General features: G+C 49.0%; 1 protein-coding gene across 8 annotated transcripts in view; it reads right to left on the bottom strand.

Moving 5' to 3' along the window:
- Epb41l1 (erythrocyte membrane protein band 4.1 like 1) overlaps positions 1-15,048 on the bottom strand; it is a 123,812-nt gene extending 108,764 nt beyond the window's left edge. For 6 of the 8 annotated variants that reach the window (XM_004630877.2, XM_023714765.1, XM_023714768.1 and 3 more), the window contains exon 1: positions 14,796-15,048. The gene's annotated coding sequence lies outside the window, so the exon portion shown is untranslated. The remainder of the gene's footprint in view (positions 1-14,795) is intronic. The other 2 variants (XM_023714770.1, XM_023714769.1) reach the window with 2 other exon arrangements.
- Positions 15,049-16,770: the final 1,722 nt, after the last annotated feature.

Raw genomic sequence — 16,770 nt, 5'->3', positions numbered from 1 at the left:
GAGGAGGAGGAGGAAGAGGAGGAGGAGGAGGAGGAGAAAGAGGAGGAGAAAGAGGAGGAGGAAGAACTCTCCAGGTGGTTGGGGTGTTTCCACTTCACAGGGGACATGAAAAAACAGGACAGGAAGACAAGAAATGGACATGCGGTTGGGTCTTGGAATTACACAGATCTGGCATTAACTCCAGAAAAAAAGTGGCTCCTCCACTTCCTAGCAGTGTGACCTGAGTGAGTCACTTCCATTCCTCTTCTGGAAAGGAGTAGCAGTGTCAGCTTCCAGAGCCAACGGGAGGATGAGATAACATGGTGTACATGGAGAGCTGGGCCCTGTGCCCATCTGAGAGGGAGCAGCCCCCATGTACAAATGAAGAAACTGAGACTCAGAAATGACTTGTAACGCAATGACTTGTGAAGACACAGAGCAAGTAGTGGTAGAGCGGAGACAACCTCCCCACCCCCACGCAGGATATTGGGCTAAAGAGCCTAGGTCCTTAACTAACAGGTTATACATACACTATTTTGGTTCTTGCCTTTTAGATGAGGAAGTTAGGCTAAAAAAATAGGAATAACCTGACCACAGTCAAAACTTAATGGTAGGAGCTAGATTTGAATCCAGATGTTTGGTGAAGCATGTGGTCTCTCCAGGGAAAACCAGAAAGTACATGGGTGTGGAGAAGCTCCGGATTTCCAGGGCCTTTTAAACCCAGAACAGGGACAAATGCAAAGTGGGGTGATATGAGGGTGTGTGTGTGTGTGTGTGTGTGTGTGTGTGTGTGTCTGTCTGTCTGTCTGTCTGTCTGTGTGTGTGTCTGTGTTTACCTTGAGAGGAAACCGAAGATGCTGGTGAAACAAAAGCCTCTTTCTTAGAAGGTATCCCTGGGCACTGAGTAGAGAAGAGGGGTCTGACAAGCAGGCCCACATCCTGTCTGGGCTAAGCTGAAGGCTGGGTCTAAACAAGGAAAAGCAGCTCCAGCTTGGCCACCATCTTGTTACGTGATTCATTCTCATTCTGTCTGTCTGTCTCTATCTCTGTCCCCATTCCTACTCACCTTCTCTTCTACCACCCCCATCTCATCTCTGTCTCTTTTAACTCCAGAATGTTACTAAATGTGCTGTGTGTACTGAAGGGTGTTCATGATCTCTTCCCGTTATGGGAGACTGACAATACCAATCGTTACAAGCGCATCTCCTGGTCAGGCCCTGCGCCTACCGCCTCCCATGGTGGCCTCCTAACACTGTCTCCTAAATCACAACAACATGGCTGGGGAGTCCTACATTCATCTTCTGGCTAGAAAGCTAAGTGACTTCCCACTGACAGGCCTCCGCATCACATCTTCATCATAAAAAAGAGGACTTATCTTCGCTGATCAGTGGTGGGAGGGAAGATCTAAGGAGGACTGCAAAGGCAGACAATCCCTTAAGGTGTCAAAGCATCCCCCACAAACCCATCCCAGTTTGTCCTCAAACTCTCAACTTTGGGCTGGAGAGATGGCTCAGTGGTCTAAAGCACCTACTTAGAACAAGCTTAGCAAAGCATCAGGGACCGCGGTTCGATCCCCCAGCACCACATGCCAGCCAGCCCTGCCCCCTGGTGGGCTGAGCTGGCCACACACACACACCACACACACTCACTCTCTCTCTGTCTCTCTCTGTCTCTGTCTCTCTCTGTCTCTGTCTCTCTCACTCTCAAATAAAAAAAAAAATTAGAAAAAAAAAAAACTCTCAACTTCTTTCTCTATGACCCACGTCTCAAGCAAACAAGGACATAACTGAATCCAATCTGGTGGATGCAGCAGTAGCAGCATCAGTCCTACCAGTAGCAGCAGTGACCACCACCACCATTAATACAAGGCTGCTCAGACATCCCAGGTATGGTGCTAAGTGCTTCCCTTGCATGATGTCCCAGGAAATCTCCTCAATCGCCATTAGTCTCACTGTCAGAGATAGACTAAGGTTCCCCAGCGGAAAGTGCCTGAGGCACACACTGAACAGGAGAGACGGCCAGGAGGAGAAGCAGGAGAAGCTGTCTCATCTTGGAGGCTATGGAGTTATCCAGAATAACATTCTACCACATGGCATGACCCAGGACCGGAGGTACAGGGGTTGTAAGATATCTGGCCTACTGTGTCTCCCCAAGCCTCCTCAAGCAACTAGGCTTTATATAATCTTATATTATTATTTAAGTGTGTTCACATCAACTTCTGTCTACTACAGCATTGTCCAATAGAAACATAGGGCTGGTGAGATGGCTCAGTGTTCTAAAGCACCTACTTAGAACAAGCTTAGCAAAGCACAGGGACCGCGGTTCAATCCCCCAGCACCACATGCCAGCCAGCCCCGCCCCCTGGTGGGCTGAGCTGGCCACACACACAAATAAATAAATAAATAAATAAATAAATAAATAAATAAATAAAAATAAAAAAAAAGAAACATAATACAAGGTTCATACCTATAGTGTCAGCTACTCCAGAGATTGAGGCAGGAGGATTACTTGAGCCCAGGAGTTCAAGGTTAGGCAGAGCAACATAGCCCCATCTTACACACAAAAATATAATGCAAGCCATATGTGTAATTTAAAACTTTCCAATAGGCACTTTAAAAAATAAAGGAATAGATGAAATTAATTTTAATAGTATATTTCACCCAATATATCAATTTCAACACATAATCAAATTAAAAATATTGTTTACCCAGGAACATTCTTTTTTTAAAATTTTATTTATTTATTTGTAGTACTAGGACTTTTTTTTTTTTTTTTTTTTCAGAACCGAGGATTGAACTCAGGAACTTGCGCTTGTTGGGGAAAGCACTTATTCTACTGAGCCATCTCCCCAGCTGGGAAGATCACATTTTTAAGGTCAGAATGAACAATCTAGGGGGACCCTGACTCAAAAACAGACTGAAGAGATAACTCAGTGGTACAGTATTTGACTAACATTTGGGTTCTGGGTTCAATACCTAGTACTACCAAAAAGAAAAGAAAGTATCTGGACATCTTACACTTTTTTTTTCATAGTAAATCTTTTTTTTTTTTTTCTTTTCTTTTTTGGTGGCGGGTACTAGGGATTGAATTTAGGACTGTGAGCTTGCCAGGCAGGCACTTATGCAGCTGAGCTATCTCCCCAGCCTAAATCTTCTAGCACATCTTGATTCAGATGCTGAATTTTTCATCAAATATCTAGATTCTTTTAGCCTTTATAATTGAAAAAGTATATTTATGAATCTAAATATAGATATATCATATACATTTATGTATATTCATAGGTATTTATGCATAACTGAAGTGGGGGAGCTTCTTGTTTTGTTTATTTGGTTTTTGAGACAGGGTCTCCCTACTTAGCCCAGGCTGGCTTGAACTCACAGTGATCCTCCTACCTCAGCCTCCTAAGTGCTGGGATTACAGCCATGCCCAGCTGTTTTTGAGTTTTTATTTAAGTCAAATATAATTAAATATTAAATCAAATAAAAACTCAGTTCCCCCATCACACTAGGCACATTTCAAGTCCTCATAGCCACATATGACTGGTGGCTGCTATAAGGGGCAGCTGCAGCTCTGCCCTGAAATCCTTGGGCACAACGGGTGTGTCCTCCTTGGTGTTAACCCCAGCTAAGCCTCTGAGGTCAAGTTGCCTGAATAGTATGGTTATTACTCACTTAACAACACCCCACTGAGCCTAGTACTCATATCTACCTCTGGTACTTACTATGTTCATAGTGACAAAGGGATCCAAAGATCCCTTGTTCAAAGCATGTCCCTGGCTCAGAAGTAGGCCACCTGCCCAAGGGTCACACAGCTTGGATGGGCTTGCTAAGACTTGTAGCCTCCTCTCAGTCCCTCAGGTTGGCAGGGGTCTGCCCTGAGGCTTGGCTTCTAGAGAAAGAAATAAGCCTTTGCCCTATTCTCAGGGCACCCTGCTCCCCCAGTCTAGTGGTAGAGAATGTCCAGAACAGGAAACCCAGGGAAGAGGCTGAAAGGGACAGAAGAGGGCAGGAGAAAAGGTACGCTTAAGTCATAAGACTCAGAAGGTGGTATGGTGGACCTGTGGCTTAGGTCACTGCAACCCTGCCCCAATCCTCCTCACTGCTACCCAGCAGGAGGCAAAGCCAGCACTCTGGTGGATCCTCAGGGCTCCACCACCCTCCCCCAAAAGCTCTCACACAGAGGCCTTTGGATTAGGGCCAGAGCCATTACTCACCTCCCAGGGTCACCTTAGCTGGGGGCAGGGAAAGAGTCCAAGCAGCAGCTTGCCCCCTGGGGAGGAGAGGGCTCTGGAGACAGAACCCAGAGTAGGGAAAAGGTGGCAGGTAGAGGCCAGAAAAACCTGAGTGGCTCCACCCCTCTCTTGGGGAGCATGGCCAGCCTGCAGCCCCCTCCTGCCGGCCCAGCACTTCAAAACTCTCACTAGCTATTAGGTTTAACAATTAACTCTGATTGGTTTCCAGTTCAGCAGGAGGTAGTTCCAGCAAGAAGTCCCATTTGGGGGTATGGCTTGGAATGGGCAGAGGGTGAGAAGAAGGGGGGCGGGGGACTAGAGACTGCTCACCTCCTTCTCCAGCCTCTCCCTACCAATATGGGACAGTCCTCTATTCTAAAGGGCGGTGGCATAAATTCCATGAGGCTAGGAGCTGTGCCTGGCATATAGCAGGTACTCAATAAATATTTTTAATCAACAAATAAAGGGCTGGATAATAAAACAGGTCAGATGGCTACACAGGCTAATGAGGAGCAGGGAATGAAAGTAAAAGATGGTTGGCCCTGGGCTGGGTGCACCTTGACCCTTTTGATTCCAGGACCTCATGGAGACCGAAATAGCAGCCACCTAGGGTTGCTGGAGACATGGCTTTGAATTCTCCCACCCCTGGCCCTGCTCCTGACTCCACTTTTTCTAGCCAGGACCTTGAGAGCCATAGCTTCTTCACAGTTAAGGAGGCAATGCCACCCCAGCACAGGGCAAGATAGTGTCAGGCCCAAAGTGCTAGGAGGCCTGAGCTGTTCTAATGCAATCTTTGGCTGCTTGGCAACAACCACCTCTTCTCAGGCCACCCCCTGATTTCCCCCACATCCCAATATTCCCCTTGCTTCCACCTATATGGCCCTTTCTTCTTTTCCGGAAGGAAAGCCTGGAACGATGACGGTTCTAGCCCACTCACATCCCACTCACCTGAAATCACACATACCCTGGCAACAGACTGCTCTCGATTTGATGTAGGCTCGTCATCTGCATCTTCCTTGTGTTCCCTAGCACCCTCCTCACCTACCCCCGGGCCCCTAACGTAAGTCTGGGTCCACTGCCCACCACATCCTCATGGAAGACAGTTCTTCCAATGTCCCCAGGCAATATCCACCTTTCTAATGTGGTAGAAGGAACTGAGTCGAGATCATGGCTTCTGCCCTGATCTTTAGAAATTCTGACATTTCTGATCATTTCGTACTTGAACTTCAGATAAATCAGGACCTAGATCATGACCTTGGCCAGGTATACACGCAGCCCTACAGAGAGCCAGGACTGAGGCCCAGCCAAGCCATTCTCAGCTCCAGCCTGGACAAAGATGAGCCAAGCACCGCACTCCCTGATCCAACTCCTAGTTAGAGCTTCTGTGGCTCTCCACCGCCTCTACCATAAAGGCCTCACTGTCCAGCCCCACCTCCCTGGCTTCTCTCCTTTGCTCTCCATAGTGACATCGAGAACCCCCACACCTCCAAATTCTCCTTGGCAAAACAAAGCCTCACACTCCCTTCCACCCAAGTACTGCCCCGAGCCCCTTCCCTGTGCAGATTCTGGACCCCCTCCCTCACTTGGCTTCCACACAGCTCTCTCCTGCATCCTGCGCCCTTCACATATATGTTTCTCCATGCTTCACAAGAAATACCTGCCTCCCAGGCTCTTGTTGCCCTTTCTGCTTCCTGCCTTGCCAGCTCAATGTCACCTATGGCATGACAACTACAAGACTGTTCACTGCTCAGCTCATTCAGCCATATCTCCGCTGCATGCTGACTGTGTGCACAGGTCTCAGTGGCTCTACTCGACCTTAAGACCCTGGAGACCTTGGAAATCGTGTTGTGAATTTTCCTGTCTCCACTCTGGCTCCACAGCACAATGCTCAGAACAGAGTATGTGGTTGCTGAAACAACGGGGCAATTACCATTAAGTAAAAAATAATGTATTATAGTTGCTTACTGTCATTTGTTCTTGACAATGATATCTGAGCTTTTTACACATAAAATTTCAGTTATCTTTCCCCAAGCGCCCAGTGGACTTGCCATTCCTATGCCACTATACTATGCTGAGAAAATAGAGGCTCAGAGAGAGGAAGTGACTTGCCCAAGGTCACACACCCAGGAACCAACGGCATCAAGACTGGAATTTAAGTTGTCAACCACTGCCCCACTTGGCCTCTTTCCAAACCCCAAATAAAGGAAGGGATATGTGAGAAGTGGCTAGTGGTGCGGGCCATAGGAGTCCGAAAGAAACAAGCCCAGTTCAAAAGAAATAAGCCCACCCCAAGGCTGGAGGAAATAAAGCTGCCAATCAAACTTCCTAAACCTGTGTTAAGCACCTGCTCTAGCACAGTCAGCCATGTGCTAGGGGCTGGGAAGCCCAAGAATGAGCTGTGAGACATTCCACTACCTAAAGGCTCACAACCTAGGGAGAGCCACCTCCCTAGATAAAACTAAGAGTGAGCAGAGTTTGTCCCCAGAAGGGAACAGATAAGGTACTAAGGGAACGCAGAAGAGGAAAGAGAGCTTCATTGTGTGGTGAGGAGAGCTCACAAGGCTTTGTGGAACAGAAACTGGCGTCTGAGTTGAGCCTTGTAAAAGTAGACAGGATTTTGACAGGGATTGGGGAAGGGTGGGGGTGGCGCTCCTGGCAGGAAGGAACAGAGGGAGTAAGGGCAAAGACACAGGTGAGAGCTGGGTGTGTCCAAGAGGAACAGTGGAACAGCGTTCTCCCAGCCCTTCCCTTGGCACTGGCCCAGGCATCCACCTCTACAGCAGGATCACCCTGAGCTTCTACAGACCCACAGGCACCTGGTGCATTTAGGATAAATGGGCAGCAAAAGAAAGAGAAGGCTGACCACCTGTGATGTGATTTGACTAGAGGGAGGGGGCAGGAGCCAGAGCGCATCTGTCCAGAAACCTGGGAGATGGAAATGCTCACAAGGGCAGCTCCACTGCAGGAAGTGTGGCTAGGTGGGGCAGCAAGAAGGTCAGAAAGCCTGGAGTGGGCAGCAGGAGATCTAGCTTCCAAAACCCCGGAGGCAGCTATCCAGGACCTTGCTATTGCCTGCTCCACGTCCATTTTACATTTGGGAAAACTGAGGCCCAGACAGAGGCATACACTGGGGGGGGGATGTCAAATTGAGGCTCTGTCCCACAAAGCCTCGTGAGTCCTCCCCTTCACACAACGAGGCACTGAGTCCCTCTATGCCTCCATAGTTCCCCTTCCATGGGCAGAATGAGTATGATACAAATTCTGTGGCCGCCACCTGCGCATAGAAGTGGCATTGTCATTTATACATGTTATTCTAATTAAGGTTAAGGTTAGGGTTAGGGTTAAATCCCAATTTAGTGCTTGCTAGCTGAGGGTTAGATAGGCCTTGGGCAAGTTATTTAGCCTCCTTTGATGAAACAGGGATTATAACCTCTGCCTTGATGGTTAATTGCTAGGATTAAAAAACATAAAAGAGACAAGCATTGTGGCACATGCCTATAATCCCAGCACTCTGGGAGGCTGAAGCAGCAGAATTATGTGTTTGAGTCCAGCCTAGACAACTCAGTGATATGAGATTCTGTCTCAAAATTTTAAAAGGCTGAGATGTATCTCAGTGTGAAGCCTTGGGTTCAATCTCTAGTACCAAAATACATTTTTAAAAAATGTAAGGCCATGGAACACTTGGCACAGGGCTCAGCATACAGAAGTCACTAACACCAAGTAGTGATTTCTAACTCGCAGGGTGATCTTGGGAGAATCATTCAGGCTTTCTTTTTTTTTTTTTTTTTTTTTTTTTTTCAGAACCAGGGATTGAACTCAGGCCCTTGTGCTTTTCAGGGAAGCGCTTATTCCACTGAGCCATCTCCCTGGCCCCAGGCTTTCTAATTCTTAGGTGGCCCCCAAACCAGCCACCTGAAGTAGGTCTGAGAATTTACCTTTCGACCTCTAATCCAGACAAAAGGTGGGGGAAGAGGAAAGAGGGAAGACAGAGAAAAGAAAATGAGAAAAAAGCCAGAAGTGGGGGGAAGTAAAGAAAGGGGAAGTGTCAAGGGGCCCAGGTATAAGGGTATAAGGGTATAAGGGTGAGGCTGGCTCTCCAGCTTGAGGGAAATGAACACGACTTGATGGAAACTACCAGAACAGGATAGGCCCTCTCTTCTTTCCAAAGCCTCCCCAAGGCAAGGCTTAGAGGGACACAGCCTGCCAAAAAGTGCCACCCTGGCTGTCAATAGGGCATTGAAGCCTTGGGTTACCGCCATGTGCTAGCTCCCCATGCTGCTGCCTGGTGGTGGCCTCCTCCCCTCCCACTGGATCAGCCAGGGACAGCCACAGCCAGGCTCTGTGACCACACAGCCTGCTGCTTCAGGCTGGAAGGCACCAAGTGCTCACTCACTCAGGATCAGCAACCCCTTTCTTGTCATGCAGATCTTGACACAGCAGGACCCTTCCCTGCTAGTTTGCTCCCTTGGGATCTATGCAGAGCCCCCCTCTAGGCTTTTATGTGTCCCCAGATCCTGTTTCTGGAGCTACCGTTGCTACTAGAGAAAAGCTACATTCAGGCCTTAAACTGGAGCATGAACCAGGTATTGCCACTGGCCACCTATGACAACTTCGGATGTCACTTCTCTCTGAGCATCAGTTCATCAATTTCCCACCCCAGGCATGCGAGAGCAACAGCAAGGACCATCTCCTGTAGGACCAACAAGGTCCTCCCAACCCTGCCAGTGGTTATGCTGTGCTGCTGGGCATGAAGGGGCACAGAAGACCTGGCTCAGGAGAACAGTGGGCTGGGCTGGGCTCCGCTGAGAGTGCAGCAGTGTGGCAGTGGCTAAAGGTTATTACGATGATGACTATTATAATTAAAAATCACAGCAACAACCCCTTAAGCAATTTACTGAGAGCTTTCTCATTATCTCCTGGGATTCTCAATCTGGTGAGGTAGGTAGAGCTAGATGATGATTACTCACATTTGGCAGATGAGGGAAGTGATGTAACTGGCCCCAGCCACTAAGGTCAGGGAAGCAGGGAGCTGAAAAGGAAGTAATGATTACTGAATGCCCACTGCGTACTGCCTCGCTAAGGAGGTTTTCAGCTCTTTATCTTTTTTTTTTTTTTTTTTTTTTGGCAGAACCGGGGATTGAACTCAGGTCCTTGCGCTTACCAGGCAAGCACTTATTCTACTGAGCTATCTCCTTGGCCCCTCAGCTCTTGATCTTGATCGTTTCAGCACCACATTTGTACAAGCTACTATCCTCATTTCAGGAGGTTAGAAGAGGAAACTGAGGGGCCCGGGAGATGGCTCAATAGAATAAGTGCTTCCCTGGCAAGCACAAGGGCCTGAGTTCAATCCTTGGTTCTGCCAAATAAAAAGAGGAAACTGAGGCTGAGCCTAACCTAAATGATCTACCCTAAGGCTCATAGCTACTCTGGTCAAAGACTGAGTTTGGATTCAGGTTTGTAAGATTCCAAAGCCTCCTTTTTCCATCTTGCTGTCAGTACCGAGTTGAACAGTGACACCCTCCACCCCAAATTCCCATCTGTCTAAAACCTCAGAATATCACCTTTTTTGGAAATAGGCTCTTTGCAGATGTAATTAGTTAAGTTAAAATGAGGGTAGGTCCTAAGCCTCCTGTAATATGGCCAACGCCTTTATAAGAGAAGGAAAAGACACAGAGATGCAGAGAGAAAGTCATGTGATAACTGTGGCAGATACAGCTGCAAGCCAAGGCTCACGCACGACTGGCAACTCTCAGAAGCTAGAAGGGAAGCCTGGAACTTACCCCAGCCTCCAAAAGGAACCAACCCTGAGGATGGCTGATGTCAGACTTCTAACATCCAGTCTTGTCAATGTAAATTTCTATGGCTCTAAGCTCTCTGGTTTGCAGTACTCCCTCACAGTAGCCCTAGCTCATTAATGTGTCCTTTGAGTAACAGACCCGTGACTTTTACACTCTGGTTTCAGAGTTGCACTCTTCTGGCAGCTCTGAGGGTTTAAGAAGGCCTGGGGGCCCTTGAGAAAGCAAACTGTCACGTGGCTTCTATCCAACCTGGCGGGCTTCCCACCAAGTTTGTTTAGCAGCCCTTCCCAGTGTCCTGGTCAACAATCCTCCCCTTCTGCCCTCAGTCATCCTCTACCACCACCTGCAGAGCTGTTTTTGAAATGCAAATCCGATCCTTCCCAGTCGGCTCCATTCTCTTCCCTAGCTGCCTACCACCTGTGGTACTTGGTGGAGCTCTAGCCTGATCTGACCCTAACCTTTCTTTCAGCCTTGTCTCTGGGCTCTCACCCCATGTACTCCCCACCACCCACCACCTCTGCTCCAACCACAGGGAACTATCTTCCCCTAACAAGCCACGTTGCCTTTGAGCATTCTGTCCCAATTAGCTAGAAGACCAAATTTAATCCAAACACCATCTCTGTTCTGCATGAAGTCTTTTCCTCCACAAGTAACCACATACCTTGTCCCCTTATACCTTGTCCTTGTGGTACGGCTGCCCCTACCTATAGTGTGTGACTACTGTTGCATTCATTTCTCTTCCTGGGGCCTAAGGCCCCAAACAAAGCCACTCAGGAATGTTGAACTAAAGTGTGGAGTAGTCACAAGAGTAATAATTTATAACATTACCAATTGTTTATAATGTGTCCATACCATGCTAAGCATTCTATACCTGTTGCCTCATTTAATTCTCAAAACAGTCCCTTGAAACAGAGACTATTAATGATCTTGTTTTATAGCTAAGAAAATGCAAGATGAAATTATTTGCTCAAGTCCACGCAGCTGGTACATGGCAAAGCCTAAATGACCCCAGAGTCAGTCCTAACAACTACTGCAGCAGTGCTCTATCTGAAGCTTGACTGTCAATGGTTTCGGTTACCTATAGTCAACCACAGTGTGGAAGTATTAAGTGGAAAATTACAGAAATAAACAATCCATAGGGCCGGGGAGATAGCTTAGTAGAATAAGCATTTGCCTGGCAAGCACAGGGTCCTGAGTTCAATCCCCAGTTCCACCAAAAAACCCCCAAACAAAATCCATAAATTTAAAGTTGAAGTCCTTTTGAGCAGCATGATGAAATCTAACACCATTCTGCTCTGTCCTGCCTGGGATGTAAATCATCTTTCATCCAGTATTCTCCTTGTATAACCTACCTGCCCAATAGTAACTTAGTAGCCATCTTAGATCAATAGCTACCATGTCAACTATTGTGTTTGTATCCTAATGTTTGTATACAATCCTTTTTTTTTTCTTTTCACATAATAATGGCCCCAAAAACATAAGAATAGTGAGGTGAGCAGTTTGGATATGCTTAAGAGAAGCCATAAAATTCTTCTTTTAAATTAAAAAGTGAAAAGTTCTCAACTTAATAGGAAAAAAAACATGGTATATTTAGCTTTTTTTTTTTTTTTTTTTTTTTTTTGTGTGTGTGTGTGTGTGGAACCAGGGATTGAACTCAGACCCTTGCGCTTGCCAGGGAAGCGCTTATTCCACTGAGCCATCTCCCCAGTTCCAACATGTTATATTTAGGATTCAGTACTATCCATGCTTTCAGGCATCCATTAGGGATCTTGATACATATCCCTGCTGTGTAAGGAGGAGCCACCTGTGGATAAGGGCCAGAAGACGTACAGTTAAAAGGACAGATACATTTGCCTGAGAAAAGTCTTTGCCCTGTTTTGGTTGGCATTTAAAGTCATTTCCCATTTTATAAATTAATTGATTTAAAAAATTTGTTGGCTATAACGCATAAACTAGATACTGTATGGGACACTAGAAAGATTAATAAACAAGTTCCTGCCCAGATGACATTTACAGCTGAGTGAGGCAACTAAACGATTAATAAGTTCATGTATGACTACAAACTTGCATAAGACCTATGAGAAACAGCAAGCTCTAAGAACGTATACCAGGAAAAATTGATTTAGCCTAGGGAGTTGGCAAATGCTCCCCCGAGAAAATGACTGTTATGGTGAAATCTGAGGAGTGTAAGTTCACTAAGATAAGAAGCAAGAGAAGAATATGCTAGACAGAGGGAATGCCGTGTGCAAAATCCCAGAGGCGAAAAAAACTCATGGTGCCTGAGTGCCAGAATGGCTGGTTTCAGAAGAGTGGGTAGACAAGGACTGGACCTGGCAAAGGCATGTAGGTCAAGGTAAATTCTAGAAAAACAAAATACAGCCCAGAATTACCATATAGAGAATCTGACCCAAGACAGTCACTGTCATGGAGCCAGGGTCAAAGAGCATTAGCAAGTACAAGAGTGATCACAAGAAAAACCTGGGACTCGAAGCCAGAACTCCTACCTACCATACTGGACTTTGAGACACACTCCAGATATACATGTGTAAGGGGCTGGAGGGGGTCTCTCCCGATGTTTCAACCTAGAATCAATCACACTTTGAAAACCACTATTCTAAGACAGAGAGAGGTTAAGGATGGTGAATCTGGATCCTGGCCAGGGTCCTTGGGCAAAGGATGGGTGGATTCTAAATTGGGTAGCAAGATTCTCTTGACCACTCTGAGCAAGGGAAGGGGCCTCAAAGATCCCCATCCAGCCTCCTAACTGCTCAGCCAGAAAACAGGGGCTTAGGGAATTTAGACTCTTTAACATAAGATACGCTTAATAAAAATGTATTGGATGAGCAAATAAGTCTACAAAGGGATTTTGATCAAAGTCAAAAGGAGACCTCTGGACCAGACTGTAGGGCCCCTGAGCACCCGCACAGAGCCCTTCCCTTGTCCTGAGAGCCAAGAGAAGGAGACAAGCTCAGTTTTTTCTAGACTCTGCTGCCTTTGGCAGAGAAACATTGTAAGAATTGCAGAAATCTGCTATTGGCCTCCAATTCTATCACCCATCCACCTTCCTTCCTTTTACACTCTCAGTTCCCTCTTTTACATTCCAGTTCCTGTGCACTTATCCTGGCAAGCCATACAGCAAACAGGGAAGAACTGTAATTGAAGGAAGAAGTCTTGTACTGCATGTCCTTCTCCCAGAGCAATTCCTTCCTTCTGCAAGATTCTTAATTTTTCTCTACCCTTGTATCCCTGTCAAACTGCAATGTACTTATATTTCAGTACTAATATTCAAAAACCACAAAGCCAGGAACTAAATCCTCAAACTTCCTTTTCACTTACTTTTGCTAAAATAGTGTGGCCCTGGGCAGATTAAAAAAAAAAAAAAAAAATCCTATTCCAGTTGGCAGCAAAATGGCACTTCCCTTGCAAACCCACAGGCACAGATTCACTAGTACACAAACACCTATTATACATACATAAAAACAAATATACAAGAACTTATAAAACATAGATACCACACACATCAAGAGATACCCATAGTCATTGTTCATTGATAAAACACACATATACAGCCAAATACACAGGAAATGCACAGGAGAACACACATGGGAACAGACTACAGATCTAGAAATGGATGCAGATCCCAATACATGAAGGTGCAGACACTCAAAAGACATCTCTCTCAAAGTAGGGTCATCTCCTGACAGGGGATTCCTCAGGGTGAGGCCACTTGCAAGCCCACATGCACAGACTCACTAGGATACAAACACCTATTATACATACATTAAAAATAAATATATCGAACTTACAAAAAACAGATGCCACATACATCAAGAGACACCATAGGCACTGTTCATTGATAAAATACACATAAGAGCCTGATTCTCCCTCTTAAAGGTTTTACAGCACTGGAACTGCTGCTGTTTGGCAAGAGTGAGAGTGAGAGAGAGAGAGAGAGAGGAGAGCTGCTGACCTGGTCAAGCTGGGTCTGGCCCTGGGTGACAGTTCTTGGGCCACGACAAGGAAATTGATCTCTGAACAGGCTGGGTCACCAGCCTCGGGACCATTGTCGTCCACACCCACACCTTCATGTACCCAGCTCTACACACACCCCTCCACCCATCCTTCGCACACACATCGGGGATTGGGGCAGGACACGCCCTCTGCTCCAGCTCTGCCCCATGTGGGCTGCGCTGCCAGCCCGGCTCCCTAGGCCCCGGGTGTGGCTGCCCACCTGCCAGCGGGGAGTCTCCTCCCTCCTGGCCACCCCCACCGCTGCCCACAGCCCAGCCAGGTGCCCGGCTCCGGGGAACACAGCGACTCGGCCGCCGCCCCCACCCCTTCCTCCCGGCAGTGCCGAGACAAAGCCGCGCACACGCACACGGGGCTACACGGGGCTACGCGGGCACACACCCGCCCTCACACGCGCACTCACGGGGAGTCACACCGGCGCGCACACAGCCACACACACACACTTGGCCACAAGCAAAGCCACTGACACACGGCCTCACCCAGGGGTACACACACTGCTGCACATTCGGACACACCCTCTCACGGGCACATCGCGGAGACACACATGCAGACACCAGACCCTCACCCAGACACACACACCACCCAACCCACACCGCCGGGACACGCCGGGCACACCCCTCACGCACGCAGAGGCACACCCGGCTCACACACTCGCGTACACGCGCGCACACACCCCAGCATGCACTTGCACAAACCCATGGGCTCACGAGCACTCACACCCAACACACACCCAGAGACGCGGACCCCGACACACGTACCCACGCCAGTACCGAAAGACACAACTGGAAGCTCCGGGTCGTGGACAGTGCCCGCAGCCTTGGCGACAGCCCGGCTCTCACGCGCGAGAGCGGAGCGTGGGCTCCCGGGCCGAGGAGGCGGCTGACCTGCGGCGGCGCGCGGCTTCCGGGCACCGAGTGTCCCTCGGTCGCTGCGTCCGGCGGCCGCCCGGGCGGGCTGCGAGGCGCACTCGAGCTGCGCAGAAATGCCCCGCTCACTCTCTCGCCTGCTCCTTCGCTCCCTCCCACGGCGCTCAGCCCCTTCCCCGCCCGCCCCCCACTCCCCCTTCTCCCCCAGCGCCCCGCCCCGGCCGGCTCCCCGGGAGGAGGCGGCGGCTATCCCGGCTGCTGAGGCGGCGGCGGGCAGCGGCGGCTATCGCCACCAGCCGGGGAAGCGCCGAGCTGCGGGAGCTGCGGGAGCCGCTGGGCGTCCGGGCTCGTGCTGCTCGTCGGGAGGAGCCGCTCGCGGGCTCCGGGGAGGGCAACGGAGGTGGAGGCTGAGCCCTGGAGCCCGCCGGGCGCGAGGTCCGTCGCCCGCTCCCCACGTGGGCCCCGCGCCTACCTGAGCCTCCACCGAGCTCCGAGGTCGGAGGGCAAGCGGCCAGGCGAGGAAGAGAACGAGGAGACCCCACCCGGGCCTCCGCGCCCTCGCCGTCCCAGCCCGGGGGGCGCAGGTCCCGCCCCTGCCTCCTCCCAGGTCCCTGCAAGCACCGACTCTATTTTCCCTGGCTTAGACGCCTGGGCGCGTGGCCCGGTCCCCCAAGCTAACCCCTCGGCCCCGCCGGCAGCTCGCTGGCTGTGGCTATCTGGGCCGAAGACCTGGCCGACGCCCACCCGCCTCCACGCCGCCCTCCTATTGTTCTGCGGCCTGAGTTAGCGGAAGATCGGGCCATGCATATCAGCCCATCTCAGGTGGAGGTAACTCTGGCCTCTGGGGACCCTCAAAAGCTGAGGCCCTGGCCCTGAGACCCTGATGCCTACCTTCCACGGCCCTAGGCATGCACGGATTCACAAAATAAGGATTATAACCACCAGAAAGGGTACCACTTTGAACACAGACTGAGGTTTAGGAAAAGGAAATAACCCAAGGAACAGGTCGCCCAAGATAGCATCTGTAAGAAGGGTAGGGCATCCATTAGTGTCCCCATTGCATAGATGAAGAAACGGAGGGAATTCCTGCCCTAGGGCCCCTGGGACAGAGTCAGGCCTCCAGAGCTGCCTGGAATGATGAGCCTGCTTTGTTAGAGTCTAAACAAATAAACATGAGGAAGAAGCAAATGGCAGGCACTCGCACAGATTTCACTGAGAGTCAGGACTTGGCAAAAGCCTCTTACAGGCAAGTACTTACTTTGACCTACTTTGCTTCACTTGTCCGGGACTATGGACTATGGACTACGTCTGAAGTAACAGCTGTCGTTCTCCCCATTTTGCAGATCAGAAGCCTAGCCCAGGACTGTCTCCAGGCAGCAAGAACTAAGGTGAAGCCCCAGTGCAGGACTGAGCATGGTTTGTGGACAGGTTTCTTTTATACCATAGCTTGGAAAGTTCCAGAGAAAAATGATAATTACGCATAAGAACGAATGATAGCTAACATGTTTGGAACACTTATTTATTCCAAGTAGTTTCCTTGGTGTTTTATTTGCATTAACTCTGTTCAGTCTGCACAGTAATGCCATGGGATAGAGGCTATTCTTACTGCCCCTTTTACATGTTTAAAGGGGAATACAAAGTCTGCATAGTTTTAAAGTGGCAGAGCCAAGTCCAAACCAAGAAGCTGAATCTCAAACCTTCACTTTCAGGAATCACAGGCCACCCCTGGAGGTGAGGCAAAGACACTCTGCACTAGGACACCCACTGTAGCAGGACTCCTGCTGTTTTCAATCTCTCCACAGGTTACTGGCACCCAGCACAGCCCCTGATATGTGGGCCTAATTTGCTAAACAACCACTTGACTGTC

The sequence above is a fragment of the Octodon degus genome, unplaced genomic scaffold, assembly GCF_000260255.1.
Source record: "Octodon degus isolate 3935 unplaced genomic scaffold, OctDeg1.0 scaffold00037, whole genome shotgun sequence".
Taxonomy (NCBI): Eukaryota; Metazoa; Chordata; class Mammalia; order Rodentia; family Octodontidae; genus Octodon; species Octodon degus.
Note: the sequence above shows the minus strand (reverse complement) of the source record. Positions and strands in the feature narration are given on the sequence as shown.